Below are 25,130 nucleotides of genomic sequence, written 5' to 3'. Positions count from 1 at the left end.
AACGATGTGACAAAATCTTGGAGTTTACTATGCGTCACAGAGGCATTTTTGATTCTTTGTTCAGGAAATTATTTTGAGACTGAATGGTTCACGATGTTTCCGCATCACAGGGAAAATTTCTCTCTTAACATGATGGTTCCGCATCGTGCAGCAACCTCCACATCTTGGGTGCCCGATAGATTCACTGTCCTACGTATGTGTCTTACTCGGGGACCTTTAGGCTGGTCCACGAGGCTTACTTATATAACATTTCGACCCTTTAAATTTCAAACTATCTATAAAAACCATCTATACTCAATTTCACACTAAAGACATCCTCCAAACACTATTATGAAACATTACAACACACTAGTTTGACTTCGACTAGTTTCTCTACAGCTTGGAACATAAGATATCTCAAAGGGTTAGTCACTACGAGGCATAATCATAAGAGCTAAAGACATAGGCATAACATTAATAACATAGGAATAATTAAAGCATCAATAATCATATAAGAGTCCATTCATAACTTGTTGTCTTTCTTACTATTATGAACTATCTCACAAGCCACATCCGAGTGTCCTTGTGCAAAGCCAAGGTAGCATCTCATAATACTACCAAATCTACGTATCTCTCTATGGTCATACTTGATCAAATTTCACTTCCGTAATTAAGACCTAAGTTTATCATGTCATATGAACATTATGCCCCTAACAAAACTCATAACATACTTGTGGAATGCATGTGAAACATCCCATACTACATAACACACTAGCATATCTTGAAATCACTATATTTTGTTTCAATAAATCTCTAATAGGCTCACATTCATACTTAAGAGTACTACGCTTATGATTCCCTCAAAACATTATTGTGAAATGAACACGATGCTGCCCATACTACTCCAGATAATAAACCTATCTAAAAGTAATCCATTACATGCCCACCTTCCATAGCCTTATCATTACTTAAATTCATTTAATAAGAATATCTCATCTTTAGTATACTTTACTAGGAAAGGAAACTCTAGTCCATTCATATTTTCAATCTCTTCTTCTTTAGTGACCCTAGGTTATACCTTCTGCAATTTACTCATGATGTCCCATACCACTATTCATTCAAAGTACTACATGTGGATCCTTTCTTTATTACTTCATACTTTGGAGCCTAGCCGCTATCTTTATCATTTGAACACTATGAGATACTTATTTAAGTATTTTTTAACTTCCTTAAATGTATAGATCCTATGAGATACTCTGTAGGTATGCCTTGATCCCTTAATAATGAAACATACGAGATACCCATGGGGCATATCTAAGTTAATTCACACATTATGAACACTATAAGATACCCCTTGGCCTGTATAAGTTCATTCATTGATTATGAACACTACGAGATGCTTCTCAAGCATGTCTATGTTCATAAGATATGAAGATCTCTACTAGGATACCTTGACTATACTACGTGAAGGACTCTCGTCTTATAAGACCTACTTGGATAGTCATCACAACTACTAGATGTGGCTCTCCTTTATACATGGAGTACGGACCCTTGATAGACTGTTTGTCTCACTTTTCATATCCACTAAGAGTCAAGAATATACTTTAAGGTTTACTTTACAAGCCTTGCTTAACCCTTTATCATAGAGGGATGTCCTAGACAATCTCTCCATGCTCAAGTGAATTTTATCACTTTCAATTAATTATCTTGAATGTAAAGCCAACATAATTATCCTAAGTATCATTATTCATCAATTCATTCTGTGTCCATTCATAGGAAGCTTATTGAGACTCTTAGCCTTAGATTTCTTCTCACATTCTTCAATAATAGGTGAATATAGCCATAGTTCATACTTTAGAGGTCAATTCAATAAAGATCAATCTCAATTCATCAAACCTATTTCAATTCATGCTTGTATGATTTAATCATGACCAATAAATATAGAATGTAATGAAGTTAAGAAGAATTGAAACAAAACCTTCACCAATTCTCTAATGGCCTACTATCACTATCACCCTCAAACTCAATTATCATAATTCACCATTAGAACTACATAAAAACACTATATAATCATAATGTAAACATTATTGAATTCTACCTACTATATTGGGATCACAATTAAGCATTTCCCACAATGCAATCACAACCCTCTCTTGAATAGGGTTATTTGGATTCACAATTGCAGGAAAACTAGGAGGGTTCATTGATGGACGAATTCATGAATGAATAAAATTCACATACCTGATATTAGGACCTGAAACCCAGCTTGAAACCTTGATCAATTCGTCCTACAAGTTCCTGCAATTTCTCTTCTACTTCAATGATGGTTTTGGGAGAACTTTGGGAGATAAGGTTTTGATTTGGATTCTAGGGTATAATTTACTATGTTAATGAATAAATACTCTTCAAATATTAAAAATACCCTCCAATAATTAATCCCTAAAGTGCCCAAAATACCCCTGCAACTATTGAATATTTTAACAAACTTAAATTTGACTGAAAAAAGGATGTGACAAAATAAGTGAGTCACTGCGCGTCGCGGAGGCAAATATTATTTTGGGTTGAGGAAAATAGTTTGTGACATAATGTTTCATTGATAATTTCCCTTAAGTAATGGCTCCACATCGCGCAGCAGCCTCCACATCTTGTCTGCCCGAAAGCTTCATAGGCCTATGGTTAGGTGTTCCTCGGGGACCTTTAGGCTTGTCCCAAAGGCATAGTTGATGGATATTTAGAACCTTTACATATCATGATATGTATAGGAAAAATATAATCTTAATTTCACCCTCAAACCATCCTCCAAAACTCTACTACAAAACACTATGACAGACTAGTTTGACTTCGACTAGTTTTGGGATGTCTTGGACGTCCTTGGGCGTTTCACCTCCTAACATTTCCAAAATTTATATATTTACTGTTGAAACTAATTTTAGTAATTTTATGACCTTATAATATCATTACACTCATTTTAGGCTCTATTTTCAACCTAGCTCATTTTTGGGGTTATAATAGAGAATGTGACGACCCAAAAATGAATTACGCTTTTCTAGAGATTAAATTGTAATTTAAGGGATGTTAAATATTTTAATAAATGTTTATTTGATTTTTGAAGTCATTTAGTTGAGTTTGAAGTCGAACGTCAAGGAACGACCAGGACGTTCGACGACCAGTCCTTATGGTGCTTGCATATGCTCTAGTGTGCCTTTAAATATCTCGTTACTTCTTTCATGTTGAAATTGATAGGGGAGGTTCATAATACTGCATTTTTAGGGGTTTAATGTTCTGGTAGTACTCCACCTAGGATCCAAAAGGGGTCCTTACTCAAAGGGGCAGAACTGCCAGATAGTGTCATATGACAGCCTTAAGGGACAGCCCGTTGACCTTTGGCAACGATTGAGCCTTCAAGGTCTGCAACACCTGAAGGTTTCTAAGGTGTGAACCAGTATATGGACCCCTTGGATGGGGCTTCACTCAAAAGATGGTCCGTCGTTGTAGGAGTAGATGAGGGGCATGCAACTCGGCCAACGCTTTTGATGTTTTGGGAAATTCATCAAAACTCTTAATTTGGAGGATGGTTGATTTAGGTTTATTTGGTTATTTTAATATTATTGAAGTGATTTTTTCCTCATTTAGACCCTAGCAAAAAAGTCAAATCCCTTTCCCTCCTGAATTCTCTCCAAAAACCTCAAGAGCAATATGGAGCTTGGAAGATGGATTTTAATGGAGTTCTTCTCCAATTCTCTTTGGATTCCTATAGTAAGGTGTGGTATTTATTTATCTAAGTCTTTCTATGACCTTATAGAAAATTTGAAAGTTATTCCAAATATTTCAAAGTTTATGAAAATGCACAATTTCTACTCTAAATCATGGGTTCTTCCATGAAACGTCTTCAAACAGTACAATATGATGTTATTGATGTATAATTGATGTTTTCCAATGAAAATATATATGAACCCTTAACCTTCTCTAATCTCTATATTTTGTTATAATGTGGGTGAATTAATCATGGCTTGATAATAATTATTTTATGTGTAGATTGTTTTGGGCTATTGATTTATGAATAGATCATGATTGAAATGTTTATAGGTTGCCTTAATTTGATTATATTCTTATTTTAAATTGTTGGATGGTTGTTTTGGAGTTGTGTTGATGGATATTGGTTAAATCCTTTGTGAAGTGAACTGATTTAAATGGCCAAGGAATGTTGATGATAATGATGGAAATTAAGTTTACTTCATCGCTATATATTGTATAGATTTGTTAAAATTACTATTGATTGGTAAGGTCAATTTATGGTGGTTGTGTTTATGTGTTAATTATATGATGAACATGGCCTTGTCGGCATTACTATGTATATTGTAGAAGTATCATGCTAGGGATTATAATAAGGTATAATGTGAAATAATATGATCATGTATAAGGTGCTATGGATTGTACGAATATGTAAGGTGATGTTATGATGTGATATATGGGTAATCTTGTATAATGTGAGGATATTAAGTCTAATACTCTTGTGATGAATTATGTGGTCTTGTAAAAGTGATTATGTCATGATTTTTCTTAAAGTGATTGTGTATGATCATGTGTTATATGGATGTGTGAGGTTAAAGCATGTTGTTTTTAAATGATGTGTGAGTTTGGTAGAATATGATGAGTTTCTATATGTGTGGATAGGGTATCTTGTTAAATAGACTTAGTGTCCCTACTTGGTACTTGAATAATATTGTATGAATGATGTGATGAATGTTTTGTCTTGATTTTGTAGAAATAATTACCTCTTATTGATGCATGAAATATATCTGATATGTTATTCCTTGACTATGTAGGCTAAACCACCCTTCTCATGTATGTGTATTAGATATATGAAGGGAAGTCTGGGATCAGTACACCTAATGTGAAACCTTGAATATCGAGAAAAGGTTATAATATCCCTGAAGTTGAAAGTCATAATGGTATTATTCTAGTGTAAATGATGGACTTAGGGATAGGTTTGATGGAACTACATGAAAGTATCTCTAAAAAGATCATTGAGCTATCCTTATTCACCATTGAGTGGTATACATAGTAAATACATCCTTGATAAGGCATATTATGATTATGGTAGTGACTGAACTTACTCTATGAGAACATGGCTAGCACCGAGTGAATATTCTGGGGGAGTGACTTTATGAGAACATGGCTAGCACCGAGTGAATATTCTTGGTGAGTAACTCTACTTGATTTAAGACTAGAGTATAAAGAATCCCTTGATATTAGTTAACCATGTGTCTAAATGGGATGTGTCATTTTTCTACCTTTGGCAAGTAGAACACCCTCCATCGGAGTAGGGTAGACTCCGGATTCAATGCCTAGCTAGTATGGTCTATATGGGTTAATGTCTATTCTCAATAAGTGGGATGCATTCTAGTATTGGAGAAGTTCTACAATATGTAGGTAGTAGAATAGGATGCTATTTATACATGAAACGAGTATGTTCGAAGATGTTCGGATAAGGGTTCCTTAAGTCTTTCTAAAACCAATATGTGAAGTCCTCTAAATGTATGGTTTTCTCACAAAATGGTTTCAATAAAATTATGGTTTCATAATGAAGTATATTTTTATAAAAAGGTAATTATCTAGGTTAAATTTAATTAGTGCTTAGGTAGGCTTGAAGAGGGTGTATGGGCGGTTTCTTCATGTTTTACTTAGGTGAGTCTTACAGTAGCCTTAGATAGTAAGTATAAATGATGTAAAGATTTGTTTTATTGAATATTAACTACGTTATATGTGATGATATAGAATTACTTACCTTTGGTAGTCTTGAGGATCATCTACGTGTGTATGAAAGGATTATATGGGAGGCAGATCATATCTTACGTAGGTGGGTCTTAGGATAACCTTTACTAGGGGTCTATGCGAATATGCTTATGTGATTGATATTATTTGAATATGTATGATGTGTAATTTTTTAATTGTGTTATGTCTCCTAAACTCTTTTATGTAGGTTTTTATCAAAATGTCAAGAAAGAATGTTTCTATACTAAATGTCCCTTTTTCATGGTTTTTGCATGGGTTCCATACTTATTACATTCAATATGCTAACCTCTTCTTTTCTCTTTTATACTAAAGTGTAGGGAATTGGAACTATTGACATGTCATGGATGATTGATAGGTTTGTAAGGGTTGAAGATGATGTATTGGTGAGTCCTCATCGATTCGAGGACAACAACCACATGTTCTTTTTATGTGTTTAATCTTTATTTTAATTCATGTATGTGCTTAGTCCATATGGTTTACATTCCATGTATTAGATGGTTTAAAGAGATATTGTGAAGATAGATGTTTTTAAAGAAAGTCTTTCGTTTGTGTATTAAAGAAAGTATTCTTATTCTTACTTATTTTAGGGTGTAGATTATGTGATGATTTATACAAGAGGCTTGTGTGGGACTTCTCTTTGACTCATACTAAGTTCACGTCCATGGGGTACCTTTTGGCCATTATAGGCTTAGGTAACACATTGTTATACTAGCCGTTTGAGCTTAAATTTTATGTGAGGATCAAGAATGTGATTCTAGTTCTTTGAGAGAATCATACATTAGCATTTAAGATTATACAGGACATGCATCTATACATTGTTGATTTGTGAAATGTGACTAAGAGCCTATGTGGTTTGATAATATATGCATTATTTTGTTTTACTGCCTTGTGGTGAAAAGTTTACAATTAATTCTAAGATAGATCGTGTGATCCTACCAATACATTATGGTTTAGGTACTAAGACTGCACAGGTTCTTTTCTTGTTGAGTGTTTGACATCTTTCAGAAGATTGTCTAAGACATGATATAAGATACTTGATTCTAATTTCAAGGGTGAGTGACATCTTTCAAGATGCTATGGATTTCTCTGATTTTCTTATCCATCTTTAAAGACACAAACATTAGAGTTTAAGTTAGTCTTAGTTTTAGAGTTGGATCCTAGTTCTATCATAGATATTTCGTATGATGACCTTCAGTTCTTAGGGATTTGTTTTTTAATCAAATAATTTTGGACAATTGAGTTTAGTTTATAGAGACTCAATTCTTTAGTTCACTAAACAATTTTCATTGTTTTGATTTAATGAACTCCTCTTATTTAAATAATTTTAGGTTGTTTTCAAGTTAGTATTTCTTTCCCCCACCAAGGGTTTAGTGTGTGTTATTAAGGATTATCTGGATTTTGACATTATATTTGATGTTTATAGATATGAAAATTATGGGTATTGTGAATATTATTATAAGTAAGAATTAAAAAGGTGTATGTCATAAATAATTAATTAAAAAGAAATCAAATAATAAAGAGAAAAAGATTTCAAATATTTTCTTGATAAATATGGTCATTTTATAATTAGAAGAAGTTAAAAAAGGAAAACAAATTTATCAAGAGTAGAAATTAGAGAGGTTTAAGTTAAGGATAGTTACTCCTTCTAAATTGGTGTGTGAATAGTCTTAGTTGTAAATGTCAATCCATTAACAGTATGACTGTAGTAAATTATGCAAGTCATTTTTATAAAAATATATTATTCAAATGGAAAATTTGTTTATAAAATATTGTAAATGGATATCATTAGAGGTGCAGTCGTACTACATCGCCTCTCTCTCTATAGAGGGAGACATTCGGGTTAAAGTATTTTTAGAAAATGTTAGGGTTTATATGAAATTGGGTCAATATAATTAATTACAATGAACTAGATGATTCATTGACCGTGCTGCACATGGTCGTAAAAACGTGTGCCAAACAATTTAGATGCCTTCTATTTTTACAGAATAACAATTTAGCTTAGTAGTTTATGTAAAAACAAATTATCACACAGTAGACTTGCACATTCAACTAAAAATAGTTTGTAGAAAATAGTTATTACATCAATAACACCAAAGAGATGATCTTTAGAATGTTTATACATATATTGCAAATTATTTCCAGTACATGCAATATTTAACATTTATGATGTTCCATTGATAAAGGACAACTTTTGTTCTACATATCTTCTCTACTCACAAGTATTACCTGTTGATTCGATATTTTGTCCTCTGAAGCATACATATTCATTTAATATTTCTTAGTGGTTTTTCTTACGCTAAGTGATGAGTCTGATATTTCAAGTAATTTGGGGCTTTGGTTTCATAGTTTTATTTTCCTTAATGCTTAATTTATGTTCTAAATTGATGTTAAGTAGTTATTTGCAACAATGAAGGCTAATGATCAAAGAAATGATATTACTGCAAAAAGGAGCGAAAAACTGAAGAAATTGAAATAACACATTCTAGGTGATTGCCAAGACGACTCGGTGAACCGCTGAGAGTCTCTTCAACTCACCAAAACTTCCAGCGTACCAACCTGTGGAAAAACTAGTTAGGCGATGGACATAGACAATTGGAGAATTACTAATTTGATCACCGACCTTGTTCCTGATCACCTAAAGTCATAGAACCATAAATATCCAAGGCAGACCGTCACTGGAAAGGATCAATTAGTGCATCTCCGACCATCGACTAAATTCACCTATTTGTCCCAAAGTAAAAAAATGTGGAATGTATAAATTGAATATCAAAAAAGCAATAAAGATATCCAATCATTTCCTAAGTAATTTTCTCATTGTTTAAACTTGAAACTTCGGTTTGGAACATCTTTTTAATTAGTTTTAGGAGTTCTCTAATATATGTTCGCCAATCAGAGAACAATGAACTTGGATCGTATATCAACATCTTCACAATCTCTCCATCTAAAGAAGTTGCATGAGTTCTCCTAAAATACCACAAAGAAACAAATTTTAATTTAAAAAAATAAAGAGATCTGAAATCTCTAAATATTTTAGAAATAAACATACATACACGAGATCGTGGACAAGACAAAAATCGGCGACCTGGATTGTCTTTTTACCATGCAGTTTGCATTCAAAGTAGATCTCCATGTTTACAATACATTTTAACATTCAACATAGTATCATTTTCATCATAACAAATTCGAGTAAGTATAGCATTTGACATCATACCATCGGAGTATCGAAATTTGGTTAACCAAAGACGAATAAAATATAAAACAACGTGAATGACAGAAAATCAAATAAGATCATTACATTTACTATGAAGCCACGGGTCCTATCTAGGACATCCTGTTTTATTTGAAGTCAGAAAAATATTTGTTTTCAAGAGTTTTTCGACTTTTTAGAATTTCTACTTAATTTTGAAGAAAAAACAAGAAAACTATGGTTTTCAAAAGACTTAAACAGAGAAAATCATTTGAAAACTCTATAGGGGATCGGGGATTTATATTAACATCTTAAGAAGGTTTTGAAATCACCTAAGACGTCCGGTTACTTGCAATTATCCGATAACAAATTTTATTTGGCTAACACTTGTTTAAAAATTTGAAAACTGTTTAAAAGTGAGTTTCTAAATTTTTATCTAAGCAGAACTTACAAATACGAAGCATTATCATTTTTAAGACTTGGTTAAATTTTAAGTTGATAAAATAGTATGTCATTCGATGGGGATTTAGAATTTTTCTAACCTTAAGCTACCTACAAATAAACTCAAACACATAGACGATAAGGTAAGAGAGAGAAAAGGCAGAGAGATTTGGGTCCTAATTCCGGTTCTGTTTGCCTTGACAGTAATTTTGGACCCACCTATTTTGGGTTTTTGACCCATTTGTCATCTTGAATTCCTATCCTAGACTAAATGGATAATTAATACAAATTAAATATGGAAAATAAAAACAAAAGTCTTAGGCCCCAAAACAATAATACACAAATTGTAAGGGAATAAACTTGGGCACTTATGTCCCACTTTCTTCCTCTTCACCTCCTTGGTCCATTTGAATTCTTTCAACTTAGGTCTGTTCCTTGGTTTTATGGACTGCTTGACTTGAACTAAAGGAGTCGAGCCTTTAAGGCTCCTTGGAATACAAGGTAAGAAATGAGTTCCTCGCGAACTTAGCCAATTTAAATGCGAACATAAAAGCAAATTAGTAAGAAAGAGTTATAGTCCAAATACACAGAAAAGTGAAAAAAAATATGCATAATACCACATTTTAATTTAAGAACTATAAAACACAAAATGTATAAGAACTATAGAGGACAAAGTATATTGTAAGAGATCTCAAATCAAGCAACATGATAATTCAAAGATCTTAAACAGATAAAGTTGTAATGGTTTCGACAAAATAAGACCAACAATAAACAAAATTAATGTTTCAAACTGTGATAAATTGTTATAAATGAATTACGACCAAAGTGACCTCATGCTTCGACTAGTCCACTCTTATTCCTAGCAAAACTCTATAGCAAGCACCAAGAGAGTGAATCTTCTGGTAAATGAGAATGAAAAAAAAGTAAATAAGTCAAAACAACATTCTTCATTGCATGAACTTACATTATTTAGAAGAATATCGCCTAGGTGCAACCCATAATCCTCAAGAATTAAATTTAGGCAATACATAAAGATAAAGCTTTCTCATCTAACTAAAGAGGGGACCACGAGTTGCTCGACGTAAAAGGAAATGTTTATTCTTAAACACAAACCAAACCGACAAACAAAATAATGGTAGTACGATATAGCTTTGTCAACAGAACTAGATTAGATGTTCAACATGCAACTAACAATGACAAAAAAATAGTTCGACATTCTAACACAACTAATCATTTACGGAAGAAACCAAATTTTTAGGTGAAGTGTAGGCAAGCAGTGAAGAAATGTATACCCTTTCACAGCATTAAATTTTTTTTTAAGCGGACAGAGACATGACCCAATGCTATTATTATGCAATATTGAAAACAGAACTGATCCCTATCTAACAATAAGATAGACAATAAGACTCATAGTCACATGTTTTATTTAAAGCCAAAAAAGTAAACAACAAATGATCCACACAATGTTAAACAGAAAGAGAGAAAAAACATAGTGAGCTAGACAAGAGAACTCACCAAAACTTGATACAAAAAAATTATTCTAGCGAAAAAAACTTTTATAATTTTAAGGACATTCTTTAAAATTTAAAATTAAAACGCTATTATATGGGGAAGTGTTAACTTCTTTGATGTAGCGACTGGGACGATGAACTCGAGCCGACCTTCCACCTACTAAATTGGACACGAACGGTGATAAAGTTTCAGATCACGACAGGGAACTCACAATAGAAAAAATAAAAATCTTATCTATTATTTTTTTTCTTCGAAAAACCCCCTTTTGGTGTGTATCTTGATATACTTTTCCAGGCACTGTTGGTATTTTGCTACCTGAAGATACCAAGTTCTCCTCTTAGTTTTACAGAAGAAAACTCTAAATAGAAAAAACTTCCAAAAAAATGGAAGGAAAAATCCCCTTCAACAGTGGAGATAGCTAAGTATATATAGGAGAGGATTAGGGCAAGCTTTTTTGGGAGGGGGAAATGGGTAGAAACGGAATAGATTTGTTCTAAAATATTCAAAATTTCCTCCAGCTCTTTCATAAAAATGGATGAACCACTTATCCTGAAGCCATCAGACTACTCATGAAGAGGAAAGGAGGGTCGACACTTCAAATTGATTTGGCGTCCTTGCCGCTTGACGTGCCACATATCCGCACGAGCAAGTAAAATACAAAATCCTGCACTCACTCAAAAAGCAAAAAAAAGGGATGAGATGTGTGAACCCTTAGCTGCTGATATCGTACTAAGGTGGGAGATGTTGATTATTGAGCGTCATCATCCATGTGCTAATTTTCCTTGACGTGCTGGCTCTTATTTTGCTTTTTTTTAGGGAATTTTGTCGTGTTGGGGAGGCTGTTGAAGTGTTGGGTTTCTGTGTTGAGGAAAAAGAAAGTGGGTCGGGTTTAAAAGGGGTAAAAAATAACAAATGGGCTGGGGCTGAATATTGGGTGGTGAAAGAATGGGCAGGGAAATGAAATGGGTGGGCTGGACGGCTAAAATTTGGCCTGGGGATTGGGATTTAAGAAGTTAGCCAAACAATTTGATTCGGAGAAATTGAGTAGGATTTAAATAAGACAAATTATAAAATTAATTAAGGAGCTTCTTAATCTTGACGGAATAAAATAACCGACGTGGTCATAGTTAAAAAAGTAGATTATCATATACATAAGCTAGTTGGTAAAATATTTAAAATAAATTCTTTTTGATAGGATTTTTGGAATGTTTACAAAATACGTCTATTAAGTACGCAATTATATAAGACAGATGTTATTAAAATATTCAAGGTGAAAAAACTTATTAAAAACAATTAGTAAACTTTAATATTCTTATAATTTTATAAAACCAATTATTTAGATCGTTTCAAAAGAAGAGACTTGAAATTAATTATTATCGGGTGGGTCATAATTGTGTGTCACAACTGTCCCTCATTTTACTTGGATTGATACAAGAAATTCGACGAAAATGAAATTGACAAAACCTATTTGGGTTGAACACTCATTCATTTTATGCGAGGGATTTGGTACAGACTTTAGAAATTATGGCCAATCCCCGAATATGGGCTTCCTACATATCTCATGCTATATGAGAATTAATGCCACTTGTAGTTCGATACGCTTGATTTAGCGCACGATTTTGGAAGAATTCAAAGGTCATCTCGATATCGGATTATGAAGGGACCGAAATGCTCGAGAATAAGATTTAAGAGCAAATGTTGGAAACAGCCGAGTATTGAAACTGAGCCTAACTACTTATCTTAAACATTAGAAATCAGGCTGCTTGTAGTTCAACTCGATCGGTTGAAAAGAAAATCTATTATGCTAGATAACTTTTGGTTCTAGAAGAGTGAAAATGGCTTTTAACCTCTTAGTCATGAATGTTGTCCACTTCACACCCATAATTAAGAATTTACACGGACATAATTTCCAACGCTCTTGGGCGCATTGTCGCTTAGATTGGAAACTTGCTTCCTATAGACCAAAATATCCTGATGCGAGAATTAAACTAACAGACCTAATGAAATAGCCACATGCCTTCTAATAGGGGTGTGATTTGATTGTGGTGAAAGTCGCTCCTCTGATCGTTTCCTAAGAGTTTGACACTCCTCTTTTGACTATTTCTCAGTTCACTGCTAAGAAAAAGTTTCACGTTGTGATGCATCCTTGTTGATGTCGTCCACACCTTTGGTTTGGTTTGATAATTCATCCTTTCGGATGTTCTCGACACAGACTGAGATAAAATTTGTCAGCATAAAAATGCAATTTAAATGGGAGACAGTGTCTTTTACCTTGTCGACACTTAATCGTTCTCTTTGACATTTGACGTCAATTCAATTGGATTGACATAAAGCTAATAAAGCTTATGTCTTGTGTTTGCAATATAATCTTCTATGCGCTCTTCATTGGATGTCAAAATAAATAACGTTGATGCAATGCTGATATTGTCTTCGTTGCTTTCGATGATTCTCTTGGCATTCACTCTTTCCAAATAAAAATGCAATAGATGTTGAGGGGTAAATATTTCCCTTGAGATGCACGATTCCTCCTCTAGCAGTGCACGATTTCTTGCGGGGTATGAATATCTTCCTGCGATGCATAAATTTCTGCCAGGCATGAATATCTTCTCGCGACGCATAATTTCTGTGAGGCATCAAATCTTCTCGCGATGCATAATTTCTGTGAGGTATTAAATCTTCTTGCGATGCATAAATTTCAATGAGGCATGGAATCTTCTCACGATGCATAAATTTCTGTGAGGTATAAAATATTCTCATGATAATAATTTTCTGCGGGACATGAAAACTTCCAATGATGCATAGCTCCCGCCGAGTCATAAATATCTTCTCGCGATGCATGAATATTGACTCGCGATACATGATCTTCTGTGGTGCATGAATATTGGTTCCCGGTGCATGATCTTCCACGATGCATGACCATCCGCGATGCATGAATATTGAGTCGCGGTGCATGATCTTCCATGATGCATGAATATTGACTCTCCATGCATGAATATTAACTCTTGATGTCGTTTTTTATACCAAAATGAAGATATTGCTTCAATCGAGCAACATAGTGATCTTCTGGGTGCTTTCTGGATAATCATATCGTCTCCAATGATAATGGTAAAATAACTTCCAGATAATATATTGTCTTGATCGATAATAAAATAACTGACCCCTTTGGGTAATGTATAATATCATATCCGACATTATGATGCAAATGACGTCCTTTACGGAAACCGTAAATCTTCCTTGAGACTTTCGCTCGATTCACCTTCGAATCTAGCTGGACGTTCTTTATAACCATTATGTTGTTGGAAATTGATTTTGAAATAAACAATTCATATTCCCAAGTCTACGACTTAAGCGATACAAATTGATTCTTGCTTCTAGGAAAAATATTGATTTTGGGATACTTTTCTCCTCCTTTGACTTCTCTATACTCAACTATCGAAAGAATTTGCTGATTTCAGAGCAAAGCTATAAACCTGCGTCCATAGAAAAATTGTTAGTTTTAAAAACAAACTGATCTATGTCGATTTCTTCAATTGTCTGCTCCATGTCCTGCTATATTCGGTTGATTTCCCTATCTCCCGACTCTTGATAAATTAGACAAGATATTTTATGCCAAAACAAATGAAACATAAAAGGGAAAATTGCAGAGAAGTAAATTTTCAAGAAATAGTATCTGAAAAAGGTCACTATCAAGTCATGTCATATCAGGCTTAACAAACTTTTTTTGAGTCATATGCTTGGAGGTATATCTGATTATTCGCTGGGGAGTTTTTAGAGTCGCTCTAGACTATAGCTAAACACATGTTGAAATTTTGAGGCCATCCTCAAAATTTATGTCCCAGTTACATCTCTCGGCTTATCTTTAACTGTCGATTAGTGAATCATGGAATTTCTGAGATCCTCTCAAAAATTTTGTCCTAGTTGCAAATCTTGAAATATCTTCAGTCTAGAATCGTTAAGGAAGTAATATTCTTCTTGAGAATTTTTTGAGTCCCTCTCAAAAATTCTATCCCGGTTTTTATTGTAAAGAGAAATAGAAATCTTATGGGAGATATGACCAAACCCTTGTGGCGCCTACGTATCCCGTTAAGGCAGGAATTAGGTCAAACGTAGTTCCCCCTCAAAGGTAACAAATTAAGAAAAATTTACAAAGAAAACCTACCGAGGCCTACATAGGCCACCTATGTATCTTATTCTTTAGAATTCTGGTCGAACGTAGTTCATATACAAAGAAATAATTAAAGAGGATAAATGGGGTGACCGAGGCCAACATTGGTCGCCTACGTATCTCATTCTTTAGAATTTAGGTCAGACGTAGTTCATTACAAGGAGGGATAAAACTTTAAACAAAGTAAATACAAGCGAATGGAACTATTACAAGTAAATAATAGAAATGCAAGTTGAAGCTTCACATGTAGTATCTCTTGACAGCGTTTGAATTGATAGGTTTCGGTCATGCGGTTCCATCCATCTCCGACAAGACCAAAGCACCTCCAGGTAATACTTTATGAACCATGTAAGTACCTTGCCATTTAGGTGCGAACTTTCCTTTGTAATTGTCTTTATGAGGAAAAATACACTAAGAACCAACTGACCAACTTCAAAAATTTTGGCTCTCTTATGAAAGGTACGAATCATTCTCTGTCGATACAACTCACCATGATAGACTGAAACCATTCTCTTATCGTCAATCAAAGTTAACTGATTGATTCTCTTGCTAAACCATTCAGCGTTACTCAACTCAGCTGCTTAGGTGATTCTCATTGACGGTATCTCAACTTCAGCAGGTATGACTGCCTCTATTCCATATACTAGTAAGTACGGAGTAGCTCCAGTCGATGTTCTGATGGTCGTTCGATAACCCTATAAAGCATATGTAAACATCTCATGCCAACCTCGGTTATTATCAATCATCTTTGTCAGGATCTTTTTGATATTCTTATTTGCATCCTCTACTGCTCCATTCATTTGAGGACGATAAGCAGTTGTATTCTTGTGCCTAATCTTAAATTGCTCACATATATCTCTCATCAAGTGACTATTAAGATATGTACCATTATCACTAATGATCGATTCTGGTACTCCAAACCTGCATATCAAATTGTTGCGAACAAAATCATCCACAACTTTCTTGGTTAGCGACTTGTAATTAGCTGCTTCCACCCACTTGGTGAAGTAATCAATGGCAACCAAAATGAATCTGGTCCATTAAAAGCGGCTAGGTCTATCGGACCTATGACATCCATACCCCAAGCTACAAATGGCCAAGGTGAACACATAGCATTAAGCTCGTGAGATGGCACTCAGATCAAATCATTATGCACTTGACATTTATGATATTTCTGCACAAACTTGCAACAATAAATATCCATAGTAATCCAAAAATAATCGGCTCGAAGGATCTTTTTTGCCAAAGTGAGCCCATTCATATGCATACCACAAACTCCAGGATGTATCTGTTCCATAAACCTCACAGCTTCGACGACATCAACGCATCTTAGAAGACCCAAATCTGGATTCCTCCTATAAAGGACTTCTCTACTTATAAAGAAATTGCGAGCCATACGGCATATCGACTTCTTTTGGTTGGACGTAGCATCTTCAGGATAAGTTCCAGACTCCAAATACTTCTTTATATCAAAATAGCAAGGCAAACCATCTAGTTCTACTTCAACATGGGAACAATGGACTGGATGTTCTTTCAACTCTATATCTAGAGGATCAATATAATCTGAATTCCATCTTACAAAATCATTTGCATAACTTCTGCACATACTGTACGTAAGGTATAATCTTTGGGTTCTTCACTGCCCATTCTCCTTGAACTTGATGAATTAAAAGGTCTGAATCTCCAATAACCAAGAACTCGTAGACATTCATGTCGATAGAAATTTTCAAACCAAGAATACAAGCTTCGTATTCGGCCATGTTGTTCGTGCAATTAAATCGGAGCTTAGCCGCCATGGGATAGTGCTAAGCATATTCAGACACTAAGACTGCTCCAATACCTTTACCTTGGTGATTTTCCGCTCCATTAAAGAATAATCTCCAACCTGGATATGCTTCAGAAATATTCTCACCCACAAATGACACTTATTCATCGTTATAATAAGTCTTAAGTGTTTCATACTCTTCATCAACAAAATTTTCTGGAAGATGAGCAGCCAAGGCCTGTGCTTTTATTGCCTTTTTGAGTCACATACACGATATCAAACTCAATCAACAGCATTTGCCATTTAGCTAACTTTCCGGTCGGCATCGCCTTCTGAAAGATATACTTCAGTGGATCCATTATGGAAATGAGGTATGTAGTATAAGAAGACAAATAACATCTAAGCTTCTGTGCAAGCCACGTCAAAGCACAAAATGTTCTCTCCAAAAAAGTGTAACGAGACTCGTATGGAATAAACTTCTTGCTTATACAATAGATAGTCCTTTCCTTCTTTCCTGTCTCGTCGTGTTGACCAAGTACACATCCGAATGCACTATATAAGACAGAAAAGTTCAGCAAAAAGGACTCTCTTATCACAGAGGAACCAACACCGGTGGATTGGAAAAATAGTTCTTGATAGCATCAAAAGCATTCTAACACTCTTTAGTAAACTTTTTCGTGGCGCCTTTCTTCAACAGCTTGAAAATAGACTCACACGCCACAGTTGATTGAGATATGAATCGATTGATGTAGTTTAACCTCCCTAAGAAACTCATCACCTCTTTTTCTCGTCTTCGGAGGAGGTAACTCTTGAATTTCTTTAATCTTAGAAGGGTCGAGCTCAATACCCCTTCTGCTGACTATAAATCCCAACAACTGTTTAGCTTAAACACCAAAAGAGCATTTGGCAAGATTTAACTTCAAGTTGTAATGACGAAAACAATCAAAGAATTTCTTTAGATGTGTCAAGTGGTTTGAACTCTCGCAAGACTTGATTATGATGTCATCCACATTCACCTAGATCTTCTTATGAATCATGTCATGAAAATGTGGTCGCCATAGCCCTCATAGGTAGCTCCAGCACTCTTAAGGACAAATGACATCACACTGTAATGATATACACCCCAAGGTGTAATAAAAGTTGTATTTTCAGCATCTCTCTCATCCAGCAGAATCCGGTGGTAACCTGCGTAACAATCCACAAATGATTGCATTTCATGTTTAGCATAGTTATCAATCAAAATATGAATATTCGGCAATGGAAAATTATCCTTCGGTCTAGCTTTGTAGAGGTCTCTGTAGTCGACACATATCCTGATTTTCCAATCTTTTTTGGCGACCGAAACAACATTGGCAAACCAAGTTGGATATTGAGTCACTTCCACTAATTGAGACTATATATGTTTGGTGATCTCTTATTTAATCTTTAAACTCAGTTCAGGCCTGAATTTCTGAGTTTTTTGTTTCACCGTTTCAAACCTCGGGTTAATTGGTAGTTTATGAGATACAACATCATTACTCAGCCCTTGCATGTCGCCGACTTTCCAGATGAGCACATCTATATATTCAGCAAGAAAATTAATCAAGCCCCTCCCTCTCAGTTTCATATAAGTGGATGCTGATCTTAACCTCTTTAACGCACTACGGATCCCCCAAATTTACCGTTTCCATTTCCTCTAGATTTTGTTTATGCTGATTTTTAAAATGCCGAAATTCCTCAACAACATACTATGGTTCCTTACTTTTTTCTTTATAGTCATCAACCTCGTCATTACCAGCATCATTTTGTTCATTCAGATCAAGACATGACATGACATAGGAAGGTTTAAAACATACATTACTAAAACCATAAAAAGTTAGAAAATCAAAGTATAACAAACGACTAATAAATAAATAAATTTAAAAACAAAGAGGCTTTTATTCAAATTAGAAAACGATGAAAACATTGGCCATGGTATAGGGCCAGGTTTCCTTCTTTGAACATCACGATGGAAATTAAAAAAATTCAAATAGTTAAGAAAAATGCAAAAATGGTGAGTCTCGGGCCTCTTCTGGACTACCACTAATTTTTAATATGCATGAAACGATGCCCTTCTATCGAGAGTTCGAGGGATCAGGATGGGCGTGGAGGTTCAGTTCTGCAGCGTCTCCTTTGGCTCAACAGCGCGGATACCAGCTAGCTCAACCTCTTTGTCAATAACAGCATCGATCTCCTCGAATAGGTCATAGAAACTTCCCCAAGGTCTTCATGCTCGGCAAACTCCCAAATTCGGAAGGAATGATACAGATGTGGGATAGGCTTAGCCAATGATTGGTCATTTTTCTTTTTTATCTTCATGTCATCATCTGTGGGGATGTACCCCAAACCATTTGTGGCTCCCTTGACAAGGACCAGAATAGGCTCAAAAATTCCTTGGGAATTTCTTCCCAATACGAAACCTGGTTGAAAACCATTCTGCAGCATCACAATGATTATCATATTATACACGGTAGGAATGGGAGTCTGTGGGGACAAGTCTTCACCGGTGTCATATACCAGCTCTACCATGTAGAATTTTGTACCTCGCAATATCTCATATATGGCCGGCGCCTGTCTGCAGAGTGAATCCCTTACCCATGAATAACAAGTTCTTCGTTCTTCCGAATGAGCTTCATCATCTTATGTAGAGTAGAAGGGAATCTCTATCCATATGGATGAAAGGCCTTCCCAAAAGAAGGTTATAGATGGTGTTGATATCTGATACTTGAAATTGTGCACTGAATTCTGCTAGACCCATTTGGATTATTAGATTCACTTCTACCAATGTATCTCTCTAGACCCCATCAAAAGCTCTTACGTTGACTTGGTTTTGTTCCAGCTTCCCAAGGTCAAACCTTAGCCGCCTCAACGTAGACAATAGACAGATATTAACACCAGATTCATAATCTACTAAGACGCGGTTGACAACCTTTTTGCGGCATACCACAGTGATGTGCAATGCCTTGTTGTGTTACCTCCCTTCGAAAGGCAGCTCATCATCACAAAAGCTGATTCGGTGCCCTCAAATAACCTAGTGAATCATAGCGTCCAAGTTATCGTTGCTTGTGTCCTTGGGTACATACGTATCATCGAAATCCTATATTAAAGTCTGCCTGTAATATTGGGAACTCATCAGCAAGGCACAGAGGAGATCTGGGCCGGAGTTTTCTCCAAATGCTTCACGATAGAATAATTTTTCGGTTGCATTCTTCTTTATAATTCCTTCTCTTCTCCTTCTCTTATTGGACTTTTAGTCTGCTCGTTCTCTTGACCTCCAAGAGCAAGATCGTCAAGAGTGTAACATCTTCCGGATCTGGTCATGCCTTGAGCAGCATCAGTTTTAATAACGAACTTAGGCTTAATGAGAGTCTTTGATGGCACCAAAGCAACAGACATTGCGGGTGCAAAAATAACAAAATCTTTCTTCTCTTTGATGCTCAAAGAAGCTACAATCTTTTCCAAATCATCGTGAATGATGGGAGTAATCATTTTCGTTCCACACCAGTTATCGTCTATCTTGATCATATAGACATTTCCGCCCCCATGATTCGGCAGTAGGTTGGTGTTGACATTTGGTGCTGCTGGTTAGAGAGAGACTACCACTTGGTCAATCAAATACTGAATTTTGTGCTTGAGGTTAATACAATCCTCAGTATCATGCCCAACACTGTTGGAATGATAAGCACATCTATGATCGGGTCTGTAGAATTTTTAATTAACATCCATGGGTTTGGGCCCCACATGGTGGATGTATCCGGCCGTAGCCAGTCGCTCGTAAAACTTTATTCAGCTTTCAGCGAGCGCATTGAAGTTCCTTGAAGGCTTTTTCTCGAATTTGGGTTGGGGAGGATCATAACTGCCTTGTTGAGGAGGAGGCTCCTGTTGATAACTTCTAGTATTTGGACAGGGAGCTTGGCTTTTGGGATATGGATTTGTTTGGTAGTGCGGTGATGGAGCATGGTAAAATTCGGAGAGGAATTTTTGTATAGTCGAGCTTGGATTTGATAAACATGAAGGAGTGCTCGGTAGATCAACTGCACGTTACCGCAGTTGGGAGCAACACCTTGGAATTTGGTGGGGTGGAGGATGATTTGGGTAGATGGGAGATGGATTTTTGTAATTTTGGGGTGGACTTTGGTATAGTTGAGCTTGGACATTTGGATAAGTGGCGGTAGCATTCTGATAAATTGAAGGATTATTGGGATGACTAGCTTGCGTGTAGCAAGCTTGGTAGGACTTTTAGGAAGTCCGAGAACGACCTTGGGAATATGACAAGCTTCTGAGGGTTTTCATTCCCCCATATGAAACAGCAGTGATTTCTTCTCTTTTCTTTTTCAACAACCCTGAAGATCCAGGTGATGCGGCTAAATAAGCTATCTTTCCTGATTTTAAACCGTCCTAGATAGTCTTATCAATCTTGACTATCTCGGCAAACTTTGCTCCAACGAGCAACATAATTCTATCATAATATTCACGCTCTTTCATGCGCACAAATACTTCAATGATTTCATCCTCAGACATGTGTGGTCTCACCCTTGCCGCTTGTTTTCTCCACCTATAGGCGAATTCCCTATAGCTCTCGATTGATTTTTGTTTCATCTTCTCCAACGAGTATCGGTATGGAACAATTTCTACGCTGTAAGAAAATTGATTGATAAAATCTTTGGCCAATGTATTCCATCTAGGCCATTGCCTGGTTTCATGCGATGTGAACCATTCAAAATCTTTTCCGCACAGGCTTCGACTGAAGAGACGCATCAGTAAAGCTTCATCCCTTCCAACTCCTATGAGATAGTCATAATAGGCTCTCAAATGAGCCATAGGGTTGCCCACTCCTCCGAAAGTGTCAAACTTCAGGATCTTGAACCCTTCTCCAAATTTGGATGAATACATAAGTCTTCATAACTAAGCCCGACGATATCAGGGATGCATTGGAGCTCCTTCATGGCCTTCTTAATCTCTTATTTTGTGTCGACCTTTACCTCTTCCTTTGACCTCCACTCCTTTTCCTTTTCCTAATAATGGTCCAGCACAGAACCGTGCACATCGTGCTCTGCAGGGACAAAAATTTGGAAAGTGGCTCTTTTTGGTAAGGGTGGAGCTACAAAGGGACTCTAAGCATTTTGAGCGGTTTGATAATTCTGTGGGTACGTTTGATAAATTGTATTCTGAATTAAGAAGTGGTGGGATGTTTGTGGATTAAAAGTATTTTGATTTGGATTTTGGTTTTGATTTTGCGGTGGAGGAGCAGTTTGATGCTGGGTATTTTGAAGATGGAGTGGCATTTGAGGATGGTTGTTTTAAGGAGGAGGTGGAGTTTTGTAAGATGCAGAAGCATATTGGGGATTTTGGGTAGTCAGATCTATAACCGATGGATTCTGAGCAGGTGTACATGGCTGGTTCTAGGCCGGATCCATATTTGAAGAAGGGAAGTAGATTGAAGGTCTCCCATCAGCAGCGTTAGCAGGAAATCCTGCTGGAGGCAAATCCTGTCTCCTTTGCATCTATACCCTCATCTCTGCAATCTGTTGCATCAGCTGCAGAATCAACTCGTTCCAGCATTCGATTGACACAGAACAGTTTCAAAGTACCTCAGAAGGAAGAAAACTCAAATGCAGATTCGTCAGTGCAGATTCAGAATACAAAATACATAATATCATACAGAGAGCGGATGAACACACAAATTGGTTTGTTTGAGGATATCTTCAACCCATGAGTAAGGACGGAAACATATTTTATTAACAAGCAGGAGTTTGCTTGCTTTAGTTTTGACACTGTCTTAGCTATATCACGTTGACCTAAGGTCTTCTTGCAGCTGCTCCTTGTGGTCCGTTGTTCGTATCTTCCGTAACATAAAGGGGAGAATGAAAATTTTTAAAGATAGGGGCCGGTTATGGGAAGGATGCCTACGTATGTCACAAGGAAAATTTAGGCCCAACGTAGTACGAGTACAATATAAAACATTTTCATTCATTCGTTCATTGCGATTACAAGGAAATTGAAAAGCAAAAATAGAGCTAAAAGATAAAATGATGACGACACGCTAGTCATTTCCCTTCTTTTTATAGCATTAGTCTCCTCCTTTAAGACGACCTACGAATGGAGGTTTGTAGATGATTACCTCGTCGTCGTCTTCCCCACTCACTTCAGGGTAAGCATTATTGGGACCACTATTAGCTCCCCGCTCGTAGATGGGGTATTTTTTGCACATTTTCTGTAGTTTATCAATCATGTTGCTATGGAAGACTTTGGTCTTCCTCCTCAGTGCGGCCATCCTTTCTCTCATGGAGGAGAATTCTTCCATTTCCAATGTCAGCTCTTCATCAAGTGACATGCTTATAGCTAACAGAGCGGCAATCTTCGATTCTATTCTCGCTTCTCTCACTTTTCTTTCTTGCACTTTCGATAGAAGCATGTCCAACTTCTCTCGCAAGTCCTCTGTTCCATCTCAACATCGTTCTTTCTCTTCATCTGTGATGCCAGATCCTCATCCAGGGTCACGGTTGGAGCTTCATAATTTGTGGTGGCCATGTCGATTCTGAGCCCTTCCTCCTTGGCTTGTTGAATTTCCTAAGTGATTTTTTCGATCTTTCTTTGTAATTCTTCTTAAGTGAGTTCCATCTGGACGTTCTTACCCTTGTCCATAGCAGTGATTCTTTGCCTTTCGTGAGGCGGTAGAATAGTGTTTTAGGATTTGGAGATGGGATTTCTCTTTTGAATGAGAAACTTAAGACTCAAAAAGTTTTGGTCAGATATTTGTAATAGTGACTTCTGTATTTCTTGAAAAGAGTGGTTTTTCGATATCCTCATTCATAGGAACATAACACATAAGCAATTAACGACACATAAATCTATCCTAAAACATAGAGTGGGACCCTTTTGTGCCAAGGGTAGGACTAGCGCATTTGAATGATGTACACGTGCACTTGAACCATAAAAATGACTCCCCCCCCCCAAAAAATGGACAATATATAATAACGTTCACAAAGGGGAAATAAAGGATAAACTATTAAAGAAAAAACCCACGCATGGGCTATTTGAAAGTGCAATAAAGGAAGGCCCATGCAGGGGCTAAGATTAACATAAATACACATAAAAACCCCACGCAGAGGCGAAGTCCACTATGCCGCTCCAGATGGTCCTACTCTGTCGTCGTTCCCGTGAGTCTTGTACTGGTGAAACATATATCTTAGCATCAGCAAGAATCCTTCACCCAGGCGTCCTTTGTCTTCCAAGCTTTCGTATCACATCCTCTAAATTTTCTCCTCCACACAACTATCAAAATCATCATAACCACACCTCAGTCTTTCCACCTCTAGAGTCACCCTTTCAAGAGTATAATGGTTCTCGACAAACTTAGTGTACACCTCTTGGGATTTTTTCTTTACCTCTTGTAGCTCAAACACTACTTTAGATTCTCTATCCATTACGCTGTGAAAGCTAGTCGGGGTTCGGGAGGAGACGTTTTATATGTCCCTCTTCATCCATTCTTTGTAACCCTTGTCATATCCAGCATTGAATCGGTCAGGGGCAATAGTATCTTTATCCATACGCTTGGAACTTTTCCATTCTCTGAACATTTCAGACGCGTCGTGCACTCTATCATCTTTAATATCGTATACATAAGCGCCATAGTATGCCCCTTTGGGTACAGCTTGTCTCCTCCCGAACTGTTGCAAGACTCGAAAGGGTCAATAAGGGAAAATTCCCCGAATACATGGTAGAGGAAGCACAATCTGTCTGCGGCTCTCCACGATGACTTCTTTGGAGATGAAATGGTCAAACATCCATTGGAGATATTCTTCTGTCAATTCATAGAAAATTTGAGCCCATCTCCCTCTTATTCTCCAGTTGTCCATATTTGCCTAGTACAACATGTCATTCAAATCTTTAAGGGTGTTTTTGTTGTCAAGAGTATGCAGCTCCCGACTCCCAGCACCCTTTGCTAAATGGCTGAGGATCACTATTGAAGGAGAAAATTGCATCCTTGGAAGTATTGATGCCCCTCTTTGCAATTTCCTAGGGCTCGACACATATTGGACAAGATGACTGGAGATATAGGGTAGTACTTTGTTGTCCCTTTCTTCTCATACCCTTTGAAAAATGTATGCACGAGTGTTATAACCCGTGTATTGATACTCAGACTCGGACCATGTGGGAATGCCATTGTTCCCAATAATGCTACAGCAAATGCTAGAGGACGAATTTCATTCCATTCTCTGTAAGAGATCTTGAACTCTCAGTTGTAAGTGGCATAGAAGCTTTCA

This window comes from Solanum lycopersicum, chromosome 12 (genome assembly GCF_036512215.1).
Source record: "Solanum lycopersicum chromosome 12, SLM_r2.1".
Lineage (NCBI taxonomy): Eukaryota > Viridiplantae > Streptophyta > Magnoliopsida > Solanales > Solanaceae > Solanum > Solanum lycopersicum.
Note: the sequence above shows the minus strand (reverse complement) of the source record.